Source organism: Cervus elaphus, chromosome 21 (assembly GCF_910594005.1).
Source record: "Cervus elaphus chromosome 21, mCerEla1.1, whole genome shotgun sequence".
Taxonomy (NCBI): domain Eukaryota; kingdom Metazoa; phylum Chordata; class Mammalia; order Artiodactyla; family Cervidae; genus Cervus; species Cervus elaphus.
Window position 1 is genome coordinate 47,286,809 of NC_057835.1, and position 24,231 is coordinate 47,311,039.

Genomic DNA, 24,231 nt, shown 5'->3' on the forward strand with positions numbered 1-24,231 from the left:
CAGTTTTCCCTCTGAGTCATGTTTTTAATAGAAATTTCTCAACTTTGGCTCTCCTTGGCAAATGGTCATTGGACTCAGAGTAGAACTTATTTTTAACCTTTGACAGAATATTTTCAACAATCTTGTTTTGACAGCTTAAAATTCAGTGCATTGAGTTTCCTATTTTTTTCATACATATTTATCCCAGTGTAGAGTGGACCAGTGTATTATCTTGGGATAAATTCTGACTCCCCTTTCTAGAGTTCCTATTAAAATTGTAATTATGTGGTTCGTTTGAATTGAGGAACGTAAGAATTACCTTGGATATTCTTAAGTAATTGCAAAGGCTATTTGGGGCAGTACTGTCTCAGGAATTACCTGGAAATTAAAACAAAATAAGTAATGGCATTTTAAAGTACCCCAGCTTTCTCGTTTCAAATGTTTTATATGAATGAAAAAGAAAAAGTAAATTTAATTCTCCACCAGGAATCTAGACAGCAGTTTTAGTTGATAAATGATCATTTATCTAACCTCATTCTTTCCATCCCCTAAATAAGAGCATAGTGTGGATTTCCACAGACTTCCTAAAAAAAAAGACACCAATCCAAATATACTCCCCTTACTGAGAAAATTCATCCTGTTCTTGACCTGTATTATAAGCTCTAAATTTATCCAGATCTAAATGGTGTTGCTTTACTTAATCTGGAGTGGGGTAGTCACAAGCTACTGAAATCTAATTTCCTTCTTTTACATAGTAAATAAGTCATGAGAATGCTTTTCTAAAGTAACCATGTTTATTGGTCCCCCTGCACCCCCACCAGAATGATGGAAGACCGTCACATGGGCAACAAACTCCCATGAACACACCCAGATTTTAGGAAAGAAAAAAGAAATTAAAATATCATGGGGTGTGTTCCTTATCACTGCACTGTGTGTTGCACTGAACACTATCTGCTGAGCATATCATTGATTTGTAAGACTCCTAAGGGCTTCCCAGAAATGGTTGAATAAGAGGATTCTGTAAAGGACAGATTTTCTATAGGCAAGAAATTTGCTAAGAAAAACTGGTAAAGTTGTGTTACAATAGTAACTTTTAATGGTTGCATATGTTAATGGCACAGTGATAATGTTCATTCACTCTGAACTATTGCATAGATATATAGACTGTGGGTGGTATACCATTCAGGGTAGGCTTACTATTATGAATTCATCGAACAAGAAAATAAAAATGATCAAGCTTCATACAGGGATAACTTGATGTTCTAAATTAATAATGGCTTTTGTTTTTAGTTTGTTTTGCTTTTATGATAACTTTTTTAGAGAAGTTTTAGGTTTGCAACAAAATTGAGAGGAAGGTACAGAGATTTCTCATGTACTCCCTGGCCCACCACATGCATAGCCTCCCCCATTATCAATATCATTCATCAGAATGGTAATTTTTACTAAGAATGAACCTATATTGGTATATTATAATCACTCAAAGTCCATATATGACCTTAGGGTTCACTTTTGGTGTTGTGTGTTCCATGTGTTTGGACAAAAGTATTAATATAATGACATGTTGTTTAGTTACCATGTCATCTCTGACTCTTTTTTTTTTAAAGTAACAACTTAAGTTTTTATTTCCCAAGATAGGTCTGAATGTTTTCCACTTTCTATATTTGAATTGGGCTTCTTGCTAACTAGCTTTGTTTTAAAATTATTTAATTTATTTATTTTACTTTACAACATTGTATTGGTTTTGCCATACTTTGACTTGAATCCGCCATGGGTGTACATGTGTTTCCCATCCTGAACCCCCCTCCCACCTCCCTCCCCATCCCATCCCTCTGGGTCATCCCAGTGCACCAGCCCTAAGCATACTGTATCATGCATCAAACCTGGACTAGCGATTCATTTCATATATGCATATCTGACTCTTTGCAACCCCATGGACCATAGGCCGTCAGGCTCCTCTGTCCATGGGATAGCCCAGGGAAGAATACTGGAGTAGGTTGCCATTCTTCCTCCAGGGGACCTTCCTGACCTAGGGATTGAACCTGTGTCTCCTGCACTGGCATGTAAGTGAATTCTTTGCAACTAGGCCACCATGGAAGCCCATAATGACATATATTCATCCTCATAACATCATACAGAGTATTTTACTGCCCTGAAAACCCTCTGTGCTTTGCTTATTCATCTCCCTCCCATGCTCCCACCACTGTCCCACAACCCTGTCAACCACTGTCATTTTTACTGTCTCCATAGCTCTGGCTTTTCCTCAATGTCATCTAACAGGAAACATATAATATGTGCCTTGTCGATTGGCTTCTTTCACTTAGTAATATGCATTTAAGCTTCCTCCATGTTTTTTCATGGCTTAATAGCTCATTTCTTTTTAGCACTGAAAAATATTCCATTGTCTGAATGTACTACAGTCCGTTTATACATTCACCTTCCAAAGGACATCTTGGTTGTTTCCAAGATTTGGCAATTATGAATAAAGCTGCTGTAAGTGTCCACATGCAGGTTTTTGTGTGGACATGGTTTTCAACCTCTTTGAGTAAATGATGGGGTAACAGTACGTTTAGTTCTGTAAGAAACTGCCACATTGTCTTCCAATAAATAATGGTTTACTTTTCAAAATATATGTTGATATTTTATTCTAGTAACAAATTGTCTCAGATAGATTTTCAAACGAGTATCACATTTGAATATATATCATGTGTATGTGACACTGCAATTTACACATTTTTTTAGAGATGACTGTCTAATACAGTAATCACATGTGGCTTTCGAATACTTGAAATGTGCTAGTATGACTGAGAAACTACATTTTTATTTTACTTAATTTTAATTAAAACTTTAAAAATGGTCCTGATTCAGCTGTTATAAAACTTTTAATTGTATGAAAAGTTATGACCAACCTAGACACTATATTAAAAAGCAGAGATATTACTTTGCCAACAAAGGTTGGTCTAGTCTAGGCTATGGTTTTTCCAGTAGTCATGTATGGATGTGAAAGTTGGACTATAAAAAAAGCTGAGCTTGAAGAATTGATGCTTTTGAACTGTGGTGTTGGAGAAGACTCTTGAGAGTCCCTTGGACTGCAAGGAGATCCAACCAGTCCATCCTAAAGGAGATAGTCCTGGGTGTTCATTGGAAGGACTGATGTTGAAGCTGAAACTCCAATAATTCGGCCACCTGATGCTAAGAGTGGACTCATTTGAAAAGACCCTGATGCTGGGAAAGATTGAAGGCAGAAGGAGAAGGGGACAAGAGAGGATGAGATGGTTTGATGGCATCACCGACTCAATGGAGATGATTTTGGGTAAACTCTGGGAGCTGATGATGGACAGGGAGGCCCGGCATGCTGCAGTCCATGGGGCACCAAGAGTCGGACACAACTGAGTGACTGAACTGAACTGACCTGAAGAACCTGAATATGTGAATCTACCCTTTTAACCATAAATTTTATGCAATGTAAATGTATATCAACCATTTCAAAATAAACAACCATTTCAAAGTACACCTCTGAATGGAGGTGTACTGTTAGTATAAAATGCATATTGAATTTTGAGGGCAATATGGAAAAAAACTACAATATCTGTTTAAAAATGTTTACATTGATGATATGTCAAAATGACAAAATTTTAAATGTATTGGGTTAAATAAAATATATTACTAAAGCTAATTTAGCCTGCTTATTTTTACTTCTTAGTATAGCTGCAAGAACGATTTATATATGTGGTTCACATTACGTTTCTATTGAGCAGTGCTATTTTAGAGTACCATGACACCAAGTTTCATTCATATATTCAACATGTCTCAGATGCCATTTACTAGCCACTGGGGATTCAATACTGCACAAGCTACACCAGGCACTTGATTTCTCTCCTGGTGCTTATATTGTAGTATTGGAGAAGATAATATACAAAGAGATAAATAAATAAACTAATTCAGCTGTGTGTTTCAAAGAAAATAGAACGAAGTAAGGGTGACAACCATGAAGGTTGACAACTCCAGATGCAGCAGTCCCAGACGGTGAGTCAAAGGAGGTGGACAGTTGAGCTGACACTTGAATGATAAAAAGACAACCATGGCGAGACCGAAGAAAATAATGTTCCAGACACAAGGAATAGCAGGAGTTGCTGGTTTCATACCCATTCTTGACAACTTTACCCAAACATGACCTTAATATATGTTCCTATAAACCACAACCAAAGTACAGATATATGTTCCTTGTGATCAGAGTCTAAGATCCATTAAGGCAGGGTCTTTCACCTAGATTGTCCACTGATTTTTCACTGATGTTACTCGATGTATACAAGTTTCAATAAAATGTATAAAGGAAACCCTAGTTTGGTAGGTTAATGAGAGTTCAGCAAAAGTCCTGTAAAAATGCTTCAAAAATACTTGGGTAGGCCAGCAACCTCATGTTCCAATGTCAACATATTTAGTGCCTGATCACTGGAGAAATGTCAGAGTTGAGACTTTCTAGAAATAACCACTAGCTCCTTTAATGATTTCATACAAACAAGAAGAGTAGTAACCTGAAGTAAAGAGCCTTGGCAATGAAATAATGAAGGTGTAAGAGGGTAGTTGAGTCCATATGAAAGAATTTCATGTTATCAGTTGTGTAGAGTAACAAAATAGGCTCAACAGAATTACTTGAAGAGATGTCTTTAAAAGCAGCTCAATTTATGTTCCAAACACATGGGCCATTATATGGGATGCTAATATACTTTCTATGCACAAGTCTTTTAAGTTATGTATCACGTAAGATAAAAGATTCTTTCTGCCTTGAAGTAAGCAGCCCAGAAATTTAAAGCAGAGGCTCATACCTCCTGTTTTATGCATCTGCTCTACAGAGCAGCAGGGAATACAAGTAACTGCCTAGTTCCTCCATAATTTATCTTCATCTCAGTTCCTAAGATGCACTCTTTTTACATAAATACATAAATAAAATAGAATATTTCCTCACCAAAAAATTATCTTTCACCACAGCATCCAATGGACTGCTATGTGAGTAAAGTGGTTTATGATAAGGAGAGTCACACTAAAAAAAGATTTAAAGCTATGTAACCTTAGAGTCAACACTTTTTAAAGAATATTCTCTAACAAGAACCTATTGTATAGCACAAAGAACTCTGCACAATATTCTATAATAACATTTATGGGAAAAAAACATGAAAAAGAATAGATATAGGTATATGTATAACTGCATCACCTTGTTTCACACCTGAAACTAGCACAACATTGTAAATAAACCATACTCCAAAATAAAATTTAAAAATTCGTTAAAAAGAATGAAGGAAAAAAAATAATATTTTCCCTTTGTATTAATGAAGAAAATTCAGATTTAACTAAATTTTAGTGATCAGCCTTCCATGAAAGCTAGTAGAAATTATACTATTTACATTTTCCAACTTAGTTTCAAAGTATAAAGCTCAAACTAGCAAATAGTTTTCACAAAATCTTTTTTGCAAACCTGTGTCTAAGACATTAGCCTAGATGCAGTGAGGAAGTGTAACAATAAATGACACATGACTTTTGCCTCTCCTTAATGATTCAACTTCCCATTCTAGTTACCAGCCTGGGACCAAAATAAAATACAATATAAAGCGTTTTTAGAAGTTTTGCTTTGTCAATCATCTTAATATGAAAATTTTTTGCACAAGAAGCTCTTGCGGATATCCTAAACTTTTAAAATGCTTTTAGCATCTTTCGTTAGCATATACAGTATAAAAGATAAGCAATACCTTCATTCCAAACCCAGTTCCCCCTCATCCCTTACCTCCCTTCTCCATCCTAAACCATATCCTATCCATGACTTAAACTTCTTAGTACCTCATTCACCAAATATTTTCTGGATTAATACATTGATTAACACAGGAATGAGGTATGAATTTAGGGTACATACTCATCCTTAATGCTTGTGTATGAGTTTTAAACCAACAAAGCCATAGGCTCACATCTGAGTTTTACAAAGATAAAGTGGCACTGAGAAGGGCGGATTTTAAAGGGGAGAGTAAGCAGATATAAATTCATTTACAAAGCAAGATTAAGAGATGGCGAGAGACTGAGCAAAAGAATGGCAACAAGATGGTGGAAAAGCAGTGGGATAAATTGAGCCACCAGCTCCCCTGCTGGCTCAGACGGTAAAGAATCTGCCTGCAATGTGGGAGACCTGGGTTTGATTCCTGGGTTGGGACGATCCCCTGGAGGAGGGCATGACAACCCACTCCAGTATTCTTGCCTGGAGAACCCCCATGGACAGAGGTGCCTGGCGGACTACAGTCCATGGGGTCGCAAAGAGTCAGCACAACTGAGTGGCTAAACACAGCACAGCACAAGCTGAGAAATGGTGCAGGAAGCACCTTCCTTCTGGAGGAGCCTGGTTCCCATAGACAAGGCACGTGGGAGAAAAGTTGACTTTGTTTAGAAAAGGAATTCCCACAAGGGGGAACTATGGTTTTGTTAACAAGTATTCAAACACAGCATTGATACACACATGTAAAGCCAGCCTCTTCCCCCAGAGTTGTGAAAAGGGGTATTCAACAACCAGAGTCTCACTTTGCTTTGGAAATGTGGAGATGGGGGACGTGGTCCCAGACTCTCAGTGCTGTTGGTGGGCTCTGTGTATGTGGTGGGGGGAACAGGCACTTTTTGATTCAGGCCAGCTGCTTTGCACTTTGCTCTACAATGGACAGCTTCCATGGAATGCATTCCTCTGAACTTTGCCTCTGCTTATTTATTTTGGAGGAAACCAGGGTATTTTTTTTTTCTGACAATTTTAAAGTTGAAGAGGAAACATACCTAATCACCGGATAATAAGGAGCAGAGACAAAGCCATGATGAGAGGGAGTGTTTTCACAGCATGTAGGTGGTAGGTTAAAGAAGAGTTCATGCCAAGACTCTCCTTTTATTGAAGCAAAGTTGCTGTGTTAATGCAATATCATTACCAATGTTTTAGAGTTTGTCAGAGTCTTAAGATGAAATTTTGGCAAAAAATTAATCATATTTCACTTGATTTTCTCCCCCCACACACTGCTTGGACCATTTAATATGAGAATTATTTTATATATCCTAGTATTAAGAAGCAACATAAAGGTAGCCTGTATTAGTTTGTGTACCATTCACGGAACATATGTTCCCAGTGACTGACTGTTGACTCTTTGACTTCAAAATGGTGATGATTTTGAAAAGAGCGAGTAAGCCAGTAGATTATGAGTCAGTTAAAAAGGTAGTGGCTAATTACAGACTTGTGTTGTGGCTTCAAGCATGTTGCATAACTTCTTCACTTGCCCTCTTATTCATAAAAGGGATTCTTCATCCATAGTGTAGTAGGCACAAGTAGGAATCAACTAAAGAGCTGGCAAAGTACTTTCTGAACATAGAGTGTGCCCTACATTTTCTTTGTGTAATAAAGCAAGCACCATTATGGAGAACTGACTGTAGGCAAAAGTGAAAATATCAACTAGAAAAACCAGAAAGAAATGTGCAAATGAACCAGAAGACATCACCAAGAAAATGTCCAGAGAGACAGACAGAAACACACATGCACACAGTCGAGTTTTTTTCTCTTCTAACTATGAGCTCTTTATGGGTAGGGATTTTACTCTGTATGACTTGGTAGTTCTGTAGATCAGCAGTCTCCAAAATTTTTGGCACCAGAGACAAGTCTCATGGAAGACAATCATAGACCAGGTGCAGGGTTGGGGAAATGGTTTTCAGGGATGATTCAAGTGCATAACATTTATTGTGCACTTTATTTCTATTATTATTACATTGTGATATATATAATGAATAATATAATATTTACATATATAATATAATAATATACAACCCACCATAATGCAGAATCAGTGGGAGCGTGTGCTTGTTTTCCTGCAACTAAGGAGCATGCAACCTAGATCCCTTGCGTGCGCAGTTCACAGTAGGCTTCGCTCTCCTATGAGAATCTAGTGCCACCGCTCATCTGACAGGGGGTGGAGCTTAAGCGGGAATGCGGTAATGCAAGCGGTGGGGAGCCGCTGTAAACACAGATGAAGCTTCACTTGCTCTCATCTGCCACTCGCCTCCTGCTATGTGGTCCAGATCCTGACCGTTCATTGTTGAGTTAAGAGGAAATCAATCAGATGGGTTTTCATCATATTAAGGTTTATATGACAGATAATATCGTAACATTACTAGAAGTGTTTACATCTTTAAAACAATCCTGACAAACTCCCCAAAATTGTGACAAGGGGGAAATTTCAGATGTTGGGGATAAACCATAAGAGGAGAAGAACTAGTTTGGTGCCCTGAAGTTTAGTAGCATGCTAACTGTTACTTGTGCTTGTAAGAGCTCTTCTCAATCCACAAACAATGAACATACCCTATCTTTTCCAAACTTCTGTTCATATTCTTGCTTTTCCCCATCTCTCAGCCCAGTTACCTTCTATAGGCTTTTAAAATTGTACACATATTGTTTTAAATTAGATATTTAGAGCTAAAGGTGAAGAAGATATTCAGCTATGTATTCATTAAAAGTTTAATAAGTACCAGTCTTTGTATTTGATACTGTGGCACAAGAATGAATAAAACAAGCAGGGAAGGCAGGTGAGGACTGTGAAGGGATGTGCACCCAGAGTGTTTCTGGCTGACAGTTGACATAGTTTTGGGTTCATAATAGGCACTTGGAGAAAAATAAAGTTTAAGAGACAGAAGAAGGAAAAGGAGGTCAGGGAGGAGGAATAGACAAAGAAGAAAAAAATAAAGAAAAGGGGAAGAGAGGAAGGGATAGTGAGAGAGCATGCTTGGGATGAACACATGGGTACCCTGAGGTTGCAGACAAAATGAGGATCACATACTAGAATGAAAATATCAGAGAGCAGGAGATGCCACAATAGTCATTGACTGTGACTAGATGCTGATAGAGAGACAAACAGGAGCAGCCCATCCAAGAACAATTTTGATTACGAGGAAACACTGAGTATTCTTTCTGTGGGGCACTTTGGCTGTGGGACTTCCCTCCAGTGAACTCTGATCGAATAAGAAATCACAAATGTCAGGCATCTGCAAACTATGTTTGCCATGTGGGTGTTAACTACCCTCTTGACGAAAATCCTCTCACTGGGTGAAATGTGCATTCCTGTATTATTCAGTGGTTTGCCAAGATTCTCCAAATCTGGGTATTATTACCCCTTCCACCAGATTCTTGATAATGATTTTTATGTTGTAAAGATACAGCCATTCTTTAAAATTTTGTCATTATGCTAAATTTTTTATTCAATGAACACTGATATATTTGTGATATTTTTCTGGTTGCCTTATAAGCAGTGTTATATAAAATAAAGAATCATGAGCTCTGGAGTTAAGACATGTTGAAATTCTGTTTCTACTGTTCACTAGCTTGTGACCTTTGACAAGCTAGTTAATTTCTATGACACTCAGCTTTCTCATCTGTAAAACTGAGAAGCTATATTTGATGGTGTTGTTTAAATTAGCAATCTTCAATGTCAGATACTTTATACGTTTCCTAGCATATACTTATACATGTTGCCTCACATACACCTAACGACATATGACAGTTAGTACTGACAGGAGTAGTAGTAATAATAATAAAGTACCAGAAGACAAACCACATTCTTGGGATGTGAGTCCTGGGCTGAGAAGAATTAGAAAATGTTCTCTAATGCAAAATAGTCTTACTTTCAGTCATCTTTGGTTTAGAACTCTCAAAATGTTGAGCTTTCTCCAAACAATGACTCAAGAGTGAAAGTTCAGTCATGAGACCATAGGAATCATGACATTCAAAAAGAGTTTTCTTGATATCCATGATTCAGAACAAGAAAGTTTTTGTCCTCGAGAACATGATACCTTATCATGATACCATGTTAATCCTTCTTTCCTCTCACTGGGGTAAATTTTCCTCCCCAAATGGAAATAGCTTAATATTAAAAAAATAATAATGTTATGCTTGATGCAAAAATTCAAACAATATAGATATAGAGGAAAAAGGAATTGTTCTACTTTCTAGATCATTTCTTTTAGTGATTCAATGAGTATTCTTTCAGTCTAGCCATATACAAACACATGGAATCTGAGTATGAATTTTTAGTAAAGACGTTGGATGATACGTCAAGACTTTGTATACACTTGATCTCCCATGGCTTTCATCTTCACTTAGTAATATATCATAGTCATCTCTTGATGTCAAGGAATATAATTGTATCTCATTTAAAAATATTGCTTCCAAGTATTCCATTTACATATGCACCATATTTTAGCAAATACTTCCACTTTTCATTGTTAAAAAACTTTAGTAAACATTGTTGTACCTATGTATCTTTGTCTATTTGTGTTAATATTTCCATAGAATCAATGCCTAGAGACAGATTTGAAGGGTCAATGGTTACACACATTTTAAATATTGATACATACTATAGAATTGCCCCCCAAAAAAGGATATGTCCTTTCAACTTCCACCAATAGTGAATGATATTACTTAATTCTTCTCAATGAAAGTGAAAAAAAATGAGGCTTGCTTTCAGTGGAACTTATCATTTGAAACAGTCAACATGGGCACAAGACGAGTTGACAACAGAAACTTGAGTATGAGGCTGTCTAGCCATGATCATCGAGGGCCTGACTTAGGAAATGCAAGTGAATTGGATGAAGAAATAAGTAATATTATGTACAAAGTCTTCGGCTTAAAAAAAAAAAAAGTAAGACATTGAAGCAACGTCTCTTGAGAAGGTTTAGAGGAGATGGTGGGACCTTTTCAAGTTCCAGTCAGAGAGAGATGGCGTGCCCATCCTTTAATTGTGTCTTTTCAACTGCTTTCCAAATAATGAAACAGGAAAATCACAATGACTGTACTTTGGCCATAACTATTCTCTTACGGCCAATCAAGACTTCATGAAGTATGTTTTTTTTCTTTTGTACCTTTTGTGGGGTTGAGCATTTGCTTTTATAGTTCCCAATGGAGGTAATCTGTTAGTAAGTATAGGAAGCAAGTTTGTAATATCGTAATTTTCTATGATAAAAAGACTTACTATGATTCTAATCCTCTTGAAATGTTTATTCTCTTTCATGTATAAATATGAAAGATTACCCTACACAGATTAAAGATTGTTGCACAAGTGGGTTTATCAGTCAAGGAACTAGGTAGCCTCATCAAATCAAGTGTAAATCTGCAAAAAATGTATAATAATCAAAGGTGCATCAAAACAGAGTTCCTTTAACATGGAAATAGAGAGAAAAATCTAACATAAAATCTAATTTAAAATTCAGGAAACTATGGATTGTGTTTCCTGAAGTTTGATCCCCATGCCCAAGGGTGCACTTTTGGGACCCTATGCCCTTTCATTACCCTCCCTTGCACACACCATGAAGCTGCCTCCTGATCATTAGTATCTCACAGAACAAGGATTCTACCAAGAGTAATTGTTTTGCCTCCATAAAGGCATCAGTCATTCTTCAAAGGCATATTAATGAGTACAAATGCTGGAAATCTTCTTTGAGCTACTCTGTTAAAAACTGCCTTTATGGTCAGATATTGGTAAATAAAAACTCCATGTAGCAGCAGTTTCATCTAACACAAATAAAATTAACCCCTTGATTATTTCTAAATGTTTTAATCATTAGTACATATGTGAAGAATCATGAATTACTTTGACAAATTAATTTTTTGTCAAGGATTTCTTTTTAAAAAACTTTTGATTTTGTCTTGGGGTATAGTTGATTAGCAATCAATGTTGTGATAGTTTCAGGTGAACTGAAGGGACTCAGTCATACAAATATATGTATTCTTTCTCCCCCAAACTCCCCTCCCATTCAGGCTGCCACATGGCATTGAGCAGAGTTCCAGATACTATACAATGGGTCCTTGTTGGTTATCCATTTTAAATATAGTAGTGTGTACATGTACATTCTAAACTCCCTAACTATCCCTTCCCTCCATTCTTCTTCCTGGCAACCCTAAATTCATTCTTGAAGTCTGTGAGTCTTTCCATTTTGTAAGTAAGTTCATTTGTATCATGTCTTTTTAGATTCCACATATAAAGGATGAATATGATATTTCTCCTTATCTGTCTGACTTACTTCACTCAGTATGACACTCTCTAGGTTCATCCATGGTGTTGTAAATGACATCATTTTCTTCTTTTCAATGGGTGAGTAATATTCCATCATATATATGTACCACATCTTATTTATCCATTCCTTTGTAGATGGACATTTAGGTTGCTTCCATCTTTTGGCTATTGTAAACAGTGCTGCAGTGAACATTTGGGTGCATGTATCTTTTTGGATCATTTTCTTCTCCAAATATATGCCCAGGAGTGGGATGCAGGGTCATATGGTACTCTATTTTTAGTTTTTGTAAGAAACCTCCATACTGTTCTCCATAGTGGTTGTGCTAATTTACATTCCCACCAACAGTTTAGGAGAGTTCCCTTCTCTCCACGTTGTCTCCATCATTTATTTCTTGGGAATTTTTTGATAATAGCCATTCTGGCTGGTATGAGGTGATAGCTCATTGTAGTTTTGGTTTTCATTTCTGTAATAATTAGTTATGTTGAACATCTTTTCATGTGCCTATTGGCCATCTGTATGTCTTCTTTGGAGAAACATCTATTTAGGTGTTCTGCCCTTTTTTTTTTTGAGTGGGTTGTTTGTTTTGATGATTTTAAGCATCATGAGCTGTTTGCAAATTTTGAGCACTAATCCCTTATCTGGACTGGTTTGAAATTAGGAAAGGAGTATGTCAAGGATGTATATTGTCACCCTGCTTATTTTACTTATATGCATCATGCAAAATGCTGGGCTGGATGAAGCACATGCTAGAATCAAGATTGCCAGTAGAAATATCAACAGCCTCAGATAAGCAGATGATACCACCCTTATGGCAGAAAGTGAAGAGGAACTAAAGAGTCTCTTGATGAGGGTGAAAGAGGAGAATGAAAAATCTGGCTTAAAACTCAACATTCAAAAAACTAAAATCATGACATCCAGTCCCATCACTTCATGGCAAATAGATGGGGAAACAATGGAAACAGTGACAGACTTTATTTTCTTGGGCTCCAAAATCACTGCAGTCATGTAATTAAAAGACACTTACTCCTTGGAAGAAAAGCTGTGACAAACCTAGACAGCATATTAAAAAGCAGAGACATTACTTTGCCAACAAACGGCCCTGTAGTCAAAGCCTTACTTTTTCCAGTAGTCATGTACGGATGTAAGAGTTGGATCATAAAGAAGGCTGAGAACCAAAGAATTGATGCTTTCGAACTGCGGTGCTAGATAAGACTCTTGAGAATCCCTTGGACAGCAAGGAGATCAAACCGGTCAAGCCTAAAGGAAATCAGTCCTGAATATTCATTGGAAGGACTGATGCTGAAGCTGAAACTCCAGTCCTTGATCACCTGATGCAAAGGACCAACTCATTGGAAAAGACTCTGATGCTGGGAAAGATTGAGGGCAGGAGGAGAAGGGGAAAACAGAGGATGAGATGGTTGGATGGTATGACCGACTCAATGGACATGAGTTTGAGCAAACTCTAGGAGATGGTGATGGACAGGGAAGCCTGGTGTGCTGCAGTCCATGGGGTCGCAGAGTTGGAAATGACTTAGCAACTGAAACACAACAAAATCCATCACATCATTTGCAAATATTTTCTCCCACTCTGTGGGTTGTCTTTTTGTTTTGTTATGGGTTTCCTTTGCTGTGCAAAAGCTTGTGAGTTTAAGTAAGTCTTATTTGTTTATATTTCCATTATTCTGGAAGGCAGATCAAAAAGGTATTTCTGCAATTTGTGTCGGAAAATCTGCCTCTGTTTTCCTCTAGGAGTTTTATAGTGTTTGGGCTCACATTTAGGTCTTGAATCCAGTTTCAGCTTATTTTTGTGTGTAGAGTTAAAGAATGATTTAAACTCAGTTTTTAAAATGTAGCTGTCCAGTTTTCCTAGCACAATTTGTCAAAGAGACTGTCTTTCCCTTTGTCTTGCTCCATTTGTCATAAATTAATTGTACATGGACTTATTTCTGGGTTTTCCATCAAGGCTTTATTTTGTCTCCTTTATTTCCCTTGGAGAAATCATTTCATGTTTTGGTTTTAAGTTTTGGGAAGTTGTAAATTTATTTATGCATTGAAGCCTGTGCTTTTTCAAAAAATCATTGAAGCTTATATTTTTAATATGTGTTGTTGCTCCTAGATATTCCTTGAAGTATATTTATGTCCCTTAGAATGTTCCTAATTATTTATTTTCTTAAGTCATCAAAAAAAAAAAAGAGTTCTGGCTTAGGGAAAACATCTAATATGAAATACTCATTTAATTTTTTTAAAATTTTGCCGTAATGTGTCTGAGTTTTATTATAAGATGTGTTTTCTTCTCTTTCGTGCTTTAGACAAAGGAAAGGATCAGCATCCTTTCAACAATATGGACAGGCAAGGCTATCCACTTAAGCATTCCCAGGGATGCCAAAGTGGAATTTCCCTTCATCCAGATTTCTTCAGGGTTTTGATTCCCAACTGTCCTAAAACTTGGAAGCAGCCCTTCTAGCTCTTGCTCTTTCCCATAGTTATCTTGCCAAATTCTGTAAATGTCATTCTCGCTTCCTTCCAAATCACACCCAGGGACATTGTCCTCAATTTTTTCTAGATGACTTTTTCCCCCTTGTCCTTTGACATACTTCTGAGTTCCTCAGGGCTACAGACCACGGACTATTTTAAATCAAGTCAGTGTCACATTCTCAGTTCCTAATATTCGTTTTTTTTAAAGTTCTGATCATGTTTTGTCTTTATTCAAAAATAACATTCTATTTTTAAAAAATCACAGAAGAGCAGTCCAAAGTGCAACCTCACTAATTTCCTGGATGAGAAAATATCTTGAACATAAAACCTTAGTGAACAGATATTCTTAAAAATACATTATTTCTTCTAATTGGAGGATACTTGTCTAATAATGTAATTTGGAACTGTAAATGAAAAAATCTAAATACATATAAGAAAGCATATGATAATTTTACATGTCATTTATATTTGGTGTTTTAAGTTAACTTTTACAAAAATGTGCTTTTATCCTTTATGGACTATAAAGTATATTATTCTTAAAATTTTTACTCTTATTAACTTTCTCCTAGTTTCTTTTAATTACTGCAATTTTACAATAACACCAAAAAATAATTAGAAATATCATAGAATTATATTGCCATCACTGAACTCTGTGAATTCTCTTTGTTTTACAGATAAGAAAATATATCCTCAATATGTTGTATGGCTTGTCCTAATTCACACAGATACCAACTTAACCAGCATGAAAATAGAGTTCTTTTCATTTTCTCTGTATGCTTTCTACTGAAATTTTATTTTCCTAGTGCTATTTTATTTTCCCTAAGTTACTGTCCAATGTACATCATGCTAGAAGTTATAATACTCACTACATGCATTGAACACATTGAAACATCTCTTCAGATTTTCTTCATGATATTGTCTCTTGGGATCTCTGCCCCAGCTCCCATAGCAACCAAGACAGTACAATATAAATAACACTGCATTTCTAGAAGGACTGTGGATTCTAGTGTCAGCAACAATGCAGGGACTAGGGTCTCTATATCTCTAAGCAGTTACCTACCTGTCTAGCCCCTGTGAAAACTAGATGGACTATGGAATTGAAAACAGACTAATCATCGATTTAACCAGTTGGTATCTCCAAAAAAAGCTGATATGCCAGCTGTGGGTATTTTTGTTGCATTAGAACTTTCAGAGACCTAGGCAAGCAGGCACTGTCCAGTGGGGCTCCCAGGCATGTAGCAGGATCATAATGGAAGGGTACTACTTGGGCCTCCACCGGAAGGCCAATTAACAACAACCAGGCCCAGCCGCTGCGGTAAGGCAGCAAGTTCATTACGGTGGTCTGCAAAATAGGCACTGAGAATAAGAAGGAAGCCCAATTACCAGAACCCAGGCACTGAGGCTCAGCAGCCTGGGCTGGCAGATTGGAGGGTGTGACAACATTGTCTCCAAATGAGGATGAGATATAGGTCGTGCTTCCTGGGGACAGCTAGGGTGAGACTCCAGGAAAGGATGAAGTGGCCTCAAGCACTGGGAGGGGTATAATGAGTGACCAAGGCTTAAACGGGTTATAATAACCATGCACAGTTCCCACCCTTCCTCCCTTGACTGGGCTTTTAAGGTCATTTTTTTTTGGTGTATATTTCTTCACCTGTGTATTTTATTTTAATGCCTATCTACTACCCAGCTACTATTATTACTTTTACTTTTTATTGATATTAATGATAATAACATTAAAACCTCATTAAGTCTATTGGGAAGACTGGACTTTAAAATAAATAAATGCAATATAGGTTGTAGGTCCTCCGGTACAAGTGTGTACAAGATTCCGAGGGAATAATAGTTCTACTTGGAACAGTCATAGAAGCTTCGACAGGTTGACTCATGTTTTAACTTAAGGTTGAAAGTTGAAGAGTCCACGAAAAGGATGTTGCAGGCAAAGACATTTCTTCACCCTACATGAAGCGAGATGGCAGGTGAGGGTGGAAATGTACCGAGAGGCTATGTGACAAATAGCATTAGATTCTTTGCAGGAGTGTGGATTTGGTATAGGAAAACTACTGAGAGGATTTTTAAGCTACAGAGATTTGAAGACTTTTAAGCCACTGACAAACACAGTTTACCTCTTATAAAATTCATTCTAGCAGCACAATGGGAACTGGGGCTGGAATCCAATTGGGAAAAGGGAGATGGATAAGCCAGGGGGACCCTGAAGGCAAGAAAGCTAGAGAAGAGCTGTTAAACTCTATCAGCAGGAAGGAATGAGCATCTGTTTAGCCCATGTTTTTTAACTGGAATTCTCCCATCTTCATCCTGAGCAAAATAAACCCTGAATCCTGCCCTGTCCCTGACAGGCACCCTCTCCACCCTCGTTCTCTCTCTCTAGCACTGAGGTTGTCCAGGCATAGGTTGATACAGCATTTAGAAGGTTTTTGGAACTGACCTTGGACCGACAACAGCTGAGCCTCTCAAATCTTTGCCCTCCTTCTTCCTTTTTGCTAAACCTTGAGTGAAGTTATTGCTGTTTAGTCACTAAGTCATGTCTAGTTCTTTTGCGACCCCATGGACTGTAGCCCACCAGCCTCCTCTGTCCATGGGATTTTCCAGACAAGAATGCTGGAGTGGGTTGCTATTCCTTCTCCAGGGGGTCTTCCCTACTCAAGGATCGAACCTGACTCTCCTGCACTGGCAAACAGTTTCTTTACCACCAAGCCACTGGGGAAGCCTATCTTGAGTGGAGAAGCATTTCTTAAAGTCTGGCCATGTGCTTCAGGAGCACTTTGGGGGCTTATTGAAATACCTATTTCTAGACCTCTTGGAGCAATCAGGATCCCTTGGATTTGGACATCAAATCTATACTTTTCACAGTCTCCCGAGAGGAGAATGACTTTGAGAAGTCCTGCAAGAGACCACTATCTAAATGATCCTTTGAGCTGTGGTATTAGAAAAGACTCTTGAGAGTCCCTTGGACTGCAAGGAGATCAAACCAGTCATTCCTAAAGGAAGTCAATCCTGAATCTTCTTTGGAAGCACTGATGCTGAAGCTCGAATACTTTGGCCACCTGATGCGAAGAGTTGATTCATTAGAAAAGACCCCAAGGCTGGGAAAGATTGAAGCCAGGAGAAGGAGATGACAGAGAATGAGACAGTTGGATAGCATCATTGACTCAATGGACATGAGTTTGAGCAAACTCTAGGAGATAGTGAAGGACAGGGAAGCCTGGCATGCTATAGTTCATGAGGTCACAAAGAGTCGGACATGATTGAGTGGCTAAACAACAACAACCAGCTTGGGGAGCTTTTTAAAAGTAGCCTTTGTGATCCCATCCCTCCAGAGATCTGAAGGCCTAGAGTTGAGTGCAGGGTCCTCATACCATAACAAGCAAGATCCCTGCTGGGGGTGGATGCTCATCAAGTTTGAGAACCATTGCCTAATAGTGCCTTCCTGGTGAATTAACCTTCTGCTGTTTGAATAAATGAAATAATTAGTCACAAACCTTTCCTTGTGTAATTACAAAGGGATGACTGAGTTGCCATTTTATTGAATTACCACAAAAAGATTTTTAAAAAGCAAAGAGGCTAAGATGAAAGAAGAAGGTCCTTCTTAAACTTACTGCTTAAGAGATGCTCTTGAGAAGGAATAGTTCCCGATGACCACAGCATTTCTTAATTTATGCCTGACAAGACGCACAGCAGGCAGAAAACCACCAGAGGTGGGACAGGCTGCCTTTGATCTAATCATTTGTATCAGAGTCCTTCTCCAGCTCCTCCCTCGTTTCAGAAATACAAGGGAACTCCCTTTAGCTAAGTAATGCTTGTGCTTCCAGTTCAGAAAACAAGGGTCATCACTTTTCCACTTGCTCATCTGCCAGGCTGGGTGAGGGTTTTAGGCCCTAAACATGATCTAATCCAATAATGAACCTGTTTGGGGTGGGAGGAGGAGGGTAGGATAGGAACTTTCCTATGGATGAATTAAATAACAACTAATAATTGTAAATAAAATGACACCAATGAAAAAAATGCCTACCTGGGTCTTATTCACCATATCAGTATCCAAGCCTAGGACTGCAGTAAAGAATTTATGTGACTTAAAATGAGATTAAAGAGTTAGAGGAGAAAGTCCTACAGAATCAAAACATTATGCCATGAGTTATCACTGAGACTGGATCTGATCTGGCTCCACTACTTGCTTTTTCCTGGTTTAATGAAACCCACATAGGATTGTCTATTAAAGCTCTTTGCTCCATAAGACACTCTGTGAATACATGGAGGCAGGTTTTTTTTTTTTTTTAACCAGTTTCAAAATGATGAAAAGATGCTTTTGGAAAATTTTTCAATGGAGTGATGGTAACAACTCAAAATGTCTCTTTTGATTAACTCAGATTGAATTAAAGTCTATTTAGGCAGACTTACATCCAGCAATAGATCTTTTAAGAACTTGCAAGCACAAAAGAGGGTGAGGTTTTTGCCTCAGGTAAAATGTGAAACTTCTTGTAATTTCTATTGTATAAATGTTCATGAAAAGAGAATAACCCAGAGAATAACATTAACTCTCCTTTCTACCACTAGGAAGACCAAGAAGATAATTTTTTTTTGAAGCATAGCCCTGCTAGTAATAGGGCAGGGTAGCTCATTCATTTGACCTGGACATTTCAGAAAAGTCTTGGAAAGAAAAAGGTCCCCCTGCAATCTAGAAGTACTTAATTCATAATTAATAAGGAAGGACAAAAAAGATTTCCCTGAAAAAATGTCACTGGAGTTGAATATTGTGGGATAGTACAAGTTTGCCAGATAGAAGAGGAGAAGTGAAATGTGGCAATTAAAAAAAAAAAAAAGTGCATATTTTAGTGCCCAAAAGTGTGTAGGAGGGTAAGGATGAGAGCATACAGTGTCTGTGTTTGGGGCCAGGACATCTGAGGGGGTGGACCTGGAGGTCAGGTCCACGTGTTTGTCAGCAACAGGAGGGAGCATCATTGAGTTTTCCAGCAGGGGAGTTCATTGGGAAATCAGATTCAGGTTCTAACGAGGTAATTCTGGCTTCAGACTGGCTTCGTTTAAAGGTGACTGGCAATTGTGACTAGAGACCAATTAGAAGCCTAGTGCAGTTGTCTAAAAGAAAAATAAAGTGGGGGTGCACGAGGATGGGAATAAAGGGGGGCACCAGGGTTTCCAGAGCTTTGACTAGGGTTGCATAGAGAGGCTGTTTGATCTGTAGCTCTGTAGCTTTTCATACTCCACTCCTTTTACTGCTGTATCATCATTTGCTCTCATTTGCTTCTTTCAAAAACTCTGTCTTATCTCCTGCTCCCACGCAGCTGACCACAGTCTCCCTTCTCTGGAATACCATTGCATACGGTTTGTATGCTTGTTTGAGATAGGATTTTTTTTTTTCTGCTTTGAACCCAGCTTTGAATGCTACTGCCTATCACTCCACTTAGGAGCCAAACAAGTATATTAAATGGAGCCAAAATGCATTCTTCCCATCCACCACCATCGCCGTAACTTCAGTCTTAATGAGATAAACTATGAAATGCTGAAACTTCAAAAAGACTCTTTAATTTTCCAGAAGAGCCTAATCCCAAATGAATATACAGCAGTTCCATTTTTCCTTCCTTAGTCCCCAATATCGCCTTTTAAAAATTTTCCCAGAGGGTAGTATTTCTCAACCCCAAGAAATAGATACACAAGTCCCCAGGTCTTCTCAGACTGCAGAGGAAGAGAAAAAAGAGACAGCAAAAGGAATAAAAGATTTACAATTCCTTTCAACCCTCCTGTTAATTTTTTCATGCCTTAGACTTGTTGGAGGTGAGTCAGGTCACTGCTTTTTAGTGGCCCCACTCTCTAATCAATGTCAGGGACCAAATGATGATAGGAATGGATGGGATTTTCACCTTTTTGAGAGCAAGGCTGAGGCTGCTACTATACTATAACTGCTACAGGGGTTTACTGTAATTAAATAAATTATTTTGAATTGAATCCTCATTATAATTTTTAAAAATTTGTGTTGGTCTTCGTAGTTTTAGAGAATTGCTACCCTATCTCTTTCTGTCCTTTCCATAATCGTGTAACATAATCAGTCAAAACCTTACTGGTCTTATTATATAAATGATCATTTAAAATGTGTGTTAAAATGACCAAGCTTAACCAAGCACCAGTAGGCCGTTAAGTGGCAAACCAGAACTCAAGCTCAGGGGTTTTGACTTAGTATTCCATTCTCTCCATCAGTCCTAGGTCTTCTGTGGGATTCTTATTATGAGTCTTGCATTGAAGAACCTGGATCCAGATATAAGCAGATAGTTTCAAATCTGGGGGCAATGGTGTCAGGCCTCCACTTTCTTCCTGTGAAGGAATTTTTGAAAACTAGGAAAATGGGAAAGGATAGTAGTGATGGAACAAGCCAAATATTTGTCCATCTACCCAGAATTGATGAAAGTTTATCTGGATTAGTTTTCAGATAAGAATATAGCACAGGATATTCCCTAATTGCCTCTTATATCAAAGCACAATCTTCCAAATCCTGCATTTGGGGACCATCTGAGGATCTTGTGAAAGATGGAGATCCTAGGTTCCACCCCCCCCACTAAGTCAGACTAACTAAGATTTGAATCCAGAAAACTACGTGTTTAAAAATCTCTTTTTAAAGTTTGAAAAAATCACTGGACTAAGGATTTAGTTACCTCATTTAACTTCTAGAGCTGTTTTAGCATCAGATGTTTAATCAGCAAAACGGTATAATAAGATCTTACCTCCCTAAAGCTAGGAGGTTAGATCTGAGTATGTCTTCCTGTCTCTCATGTTTGTAATACTTGTCATTCAATTATTTATTTTTCATTTTTCTCATCAATCATTACTGATGATTCATTCATGCTTCCACATGGTTACATCAGATTCCCTTGTCCAAATCCTTCTCTCATTTACAATCCACCCCTCTGTGGAAGTGTTCCCAAATGCTCCCACCCTGAGTTTATTCCCCTCTCTTCTCTGAACTCTTAAAGCACTTGTAATCTCAGTGCTGATTCGGCCAGAGGATGCCATTGCCTTGTGGTGACAACCTTTTCTAAGTCTTTACCTTGAGGATAAAGACTGTTCTTATTGATGATAATGATGCTAACCAACACTATACAAACTATCATTTCTCTTTGTAATAGATTAAATATATACAAGTTTTATAATCACTTTATGATGCATGTTCAAACATCATGAAATAAGATTCTCTAAAAAGTCTATGATGCAGAGACTTCAAGCTCACGCTTTAATAGAGTTGAAATCATAGGAATTTGACTTTCATCAGCTAAACACAGTTAATTCTCCAGTGTCTAGTTCTCTAGACTCTTCATTTCAGAATGAATATAAAGTATTTTACAAAAACAAGGAGGTTGTAATTAAACTATAAAAAGATGCTAAGTTGAAATTATCAGTCTGTGGCTTATAAGAGAAATAAATATGCTTGAAAGATAATGTGGAGCATGTAAAGAGGATTATAATCAGCAAGTCGTCCCTTCCCAAGATGCCCCCCAAATTGACGGGGAACACAGTAAACTATATTTTTGACATTAAAATAGGAAGTATTCAACTTCTCCTGAAAGCAACACCTTTATCTAAACCAGGGCTATCTGCTAAATTTTCCAAAGTCACTAGTTAAAAGTCCTCTTAATGCAGGATTGCCATAAACAATTAGCCCCTAGTCTTAGAGGTGGTATAAAACAATGCTCACATATTACTTAATTATCAGCTTTAAGGTTTCTATTTAAATTAACTATTTATAATAAGAATACTTTTATTTTCAATGTGAACTTTTGAATTTCATGATATTTGGGTTTGAAATCAGAAAGAGAAAACTAATCTCCTGAATAAGCAATTGTGTAGAGAAATCCATTGGATATTAGTGATGTCAAGGAGGAATCAATATTTGAGCACCAGAATTTTCAGAAAGAGCCCTGGTGGCTCTCTGGCAGTTCTCTACACTTTGCTATATTCCTCATTCAAGAGCAGCAAAAACAGTTCTTAAAGGTATGTTTATAATGACCCAAGCCTACCTTGGGAAAAAAGAAAAAAATCTCAAGTGAGGAACTTAACCATACACCTAAAGGAGCTAGGAAAAGAAGAAAACAAAACCCAAAGTTAGTAGAAGGAAAGAAATCATAAAGATCAGAGCAGAGATAAATGAAATAGACTAAAATATAGACTATCATCTCAATGAAATTAAGAGCTAGTTCTTTGAAAAGATGCACCATTCAAATTCACCAAAAAAAGAATCAGAAAAATATAAGTGAGGTAGAGCTAAATAAATGAAACCAGAAATGAAGAAGTTACAAGTGATACCACAGACATGCAAAGGATCATAAGAACCTGCTATAAACAACCATATCTCAATAAAATGGATAATTTAGAAGAAATGGACACATTCCTAGAAATGTACAATTTTTCAAGACTGAGCCAAGAAGAAATTATCTACAGACCAATTACCATTCATGAAACTAAATCCATAGTTGGAAAACTCCCATAAAAGTCAGGGACAGATAGTTTCATAAATGAATTCTACCAAACATTTGAAGAAGAGTTAACACCTATCCTTTTCAAACTATTCCAAAAAATTGCAGTGAAAGGAAAGCTTCTGAACTCATTCTAAGAGGCCAGCATCACCCTGATATCAGTACCAAAGATGCCACAAAAAAAAAAAAAAAAGATAGAAAGAAAATTACAGGCTGATATCACTGATGAATGCAGATACAAAAATTCTCAGCAAAATATCAGCAAACCAAATCCAATGATACATTGAAAGAATCAAGGGGGATTTATTTCAAGGATGCAAGGATTTTTCAATGTCCTCAAAATTATCAATGTGATACACCACATTAACAAATTGAAGGAAAAAATATGATCATTTCAATAGATGCAGAAAAGCTTCTGGCAGAATTCAACATCCATTTATGATAAAACTCACCATATAGCGGGAATAGAGGGAACATACCTCAACATAATAAAAACTTTATATGACATACCCACAGCCAACATTAAACTCAATGGAGAAAAGTTGTAAGCATTTCTTCTAAGATCAGGAACAAGGCAAGGATGCCCACTTTCATCACTTTAATTCAACAGAGTATTGGAAGTCCTAGCCACAGCAATTGATGGGGAAAAAAAAAACAAAAAAACTTAAACATCCCAATTGGAAAAGAAGAAATAAAATTGTCACTGCTTGCTAATGACACAACTCTATACATAGACAACATAAAGACCCCATAGAAAAATTACTAGAACTAATCAATGAATTCAGTAAAGTTGCAGGATAAAATTAATATACACAAATTGGTTATATTTTATATTCTAATGATATATCAGAAAGAGAAATTAAGAAAGAAATCTCATTTACAACTGCATCAAAAAGAATAAAATACTTGGAAATAAGTCCTACTAAGAAGGTAAAAGACCTGTACTCAGAAAACTATAAGACACTGATGACATTAATTGAAGACAACACGAACAGATGGAAAGATATACTGTGACCATGAACTAGAAGAATTAATGTATTAAAATGATCATATTCTGCAAGGCAATCTGCAGACTTCATGCAATTCCCATCAAAATACCAACGACATTTTTCACAGTCTAGAACAAAGAATTCTAAAATTTATAGGGAGCTGCAAAAGACTCAAATATCCAAAATAATCTTAAGAAAGAAGAGCAAAGTTGGAGGTATCACATTCCCTGATT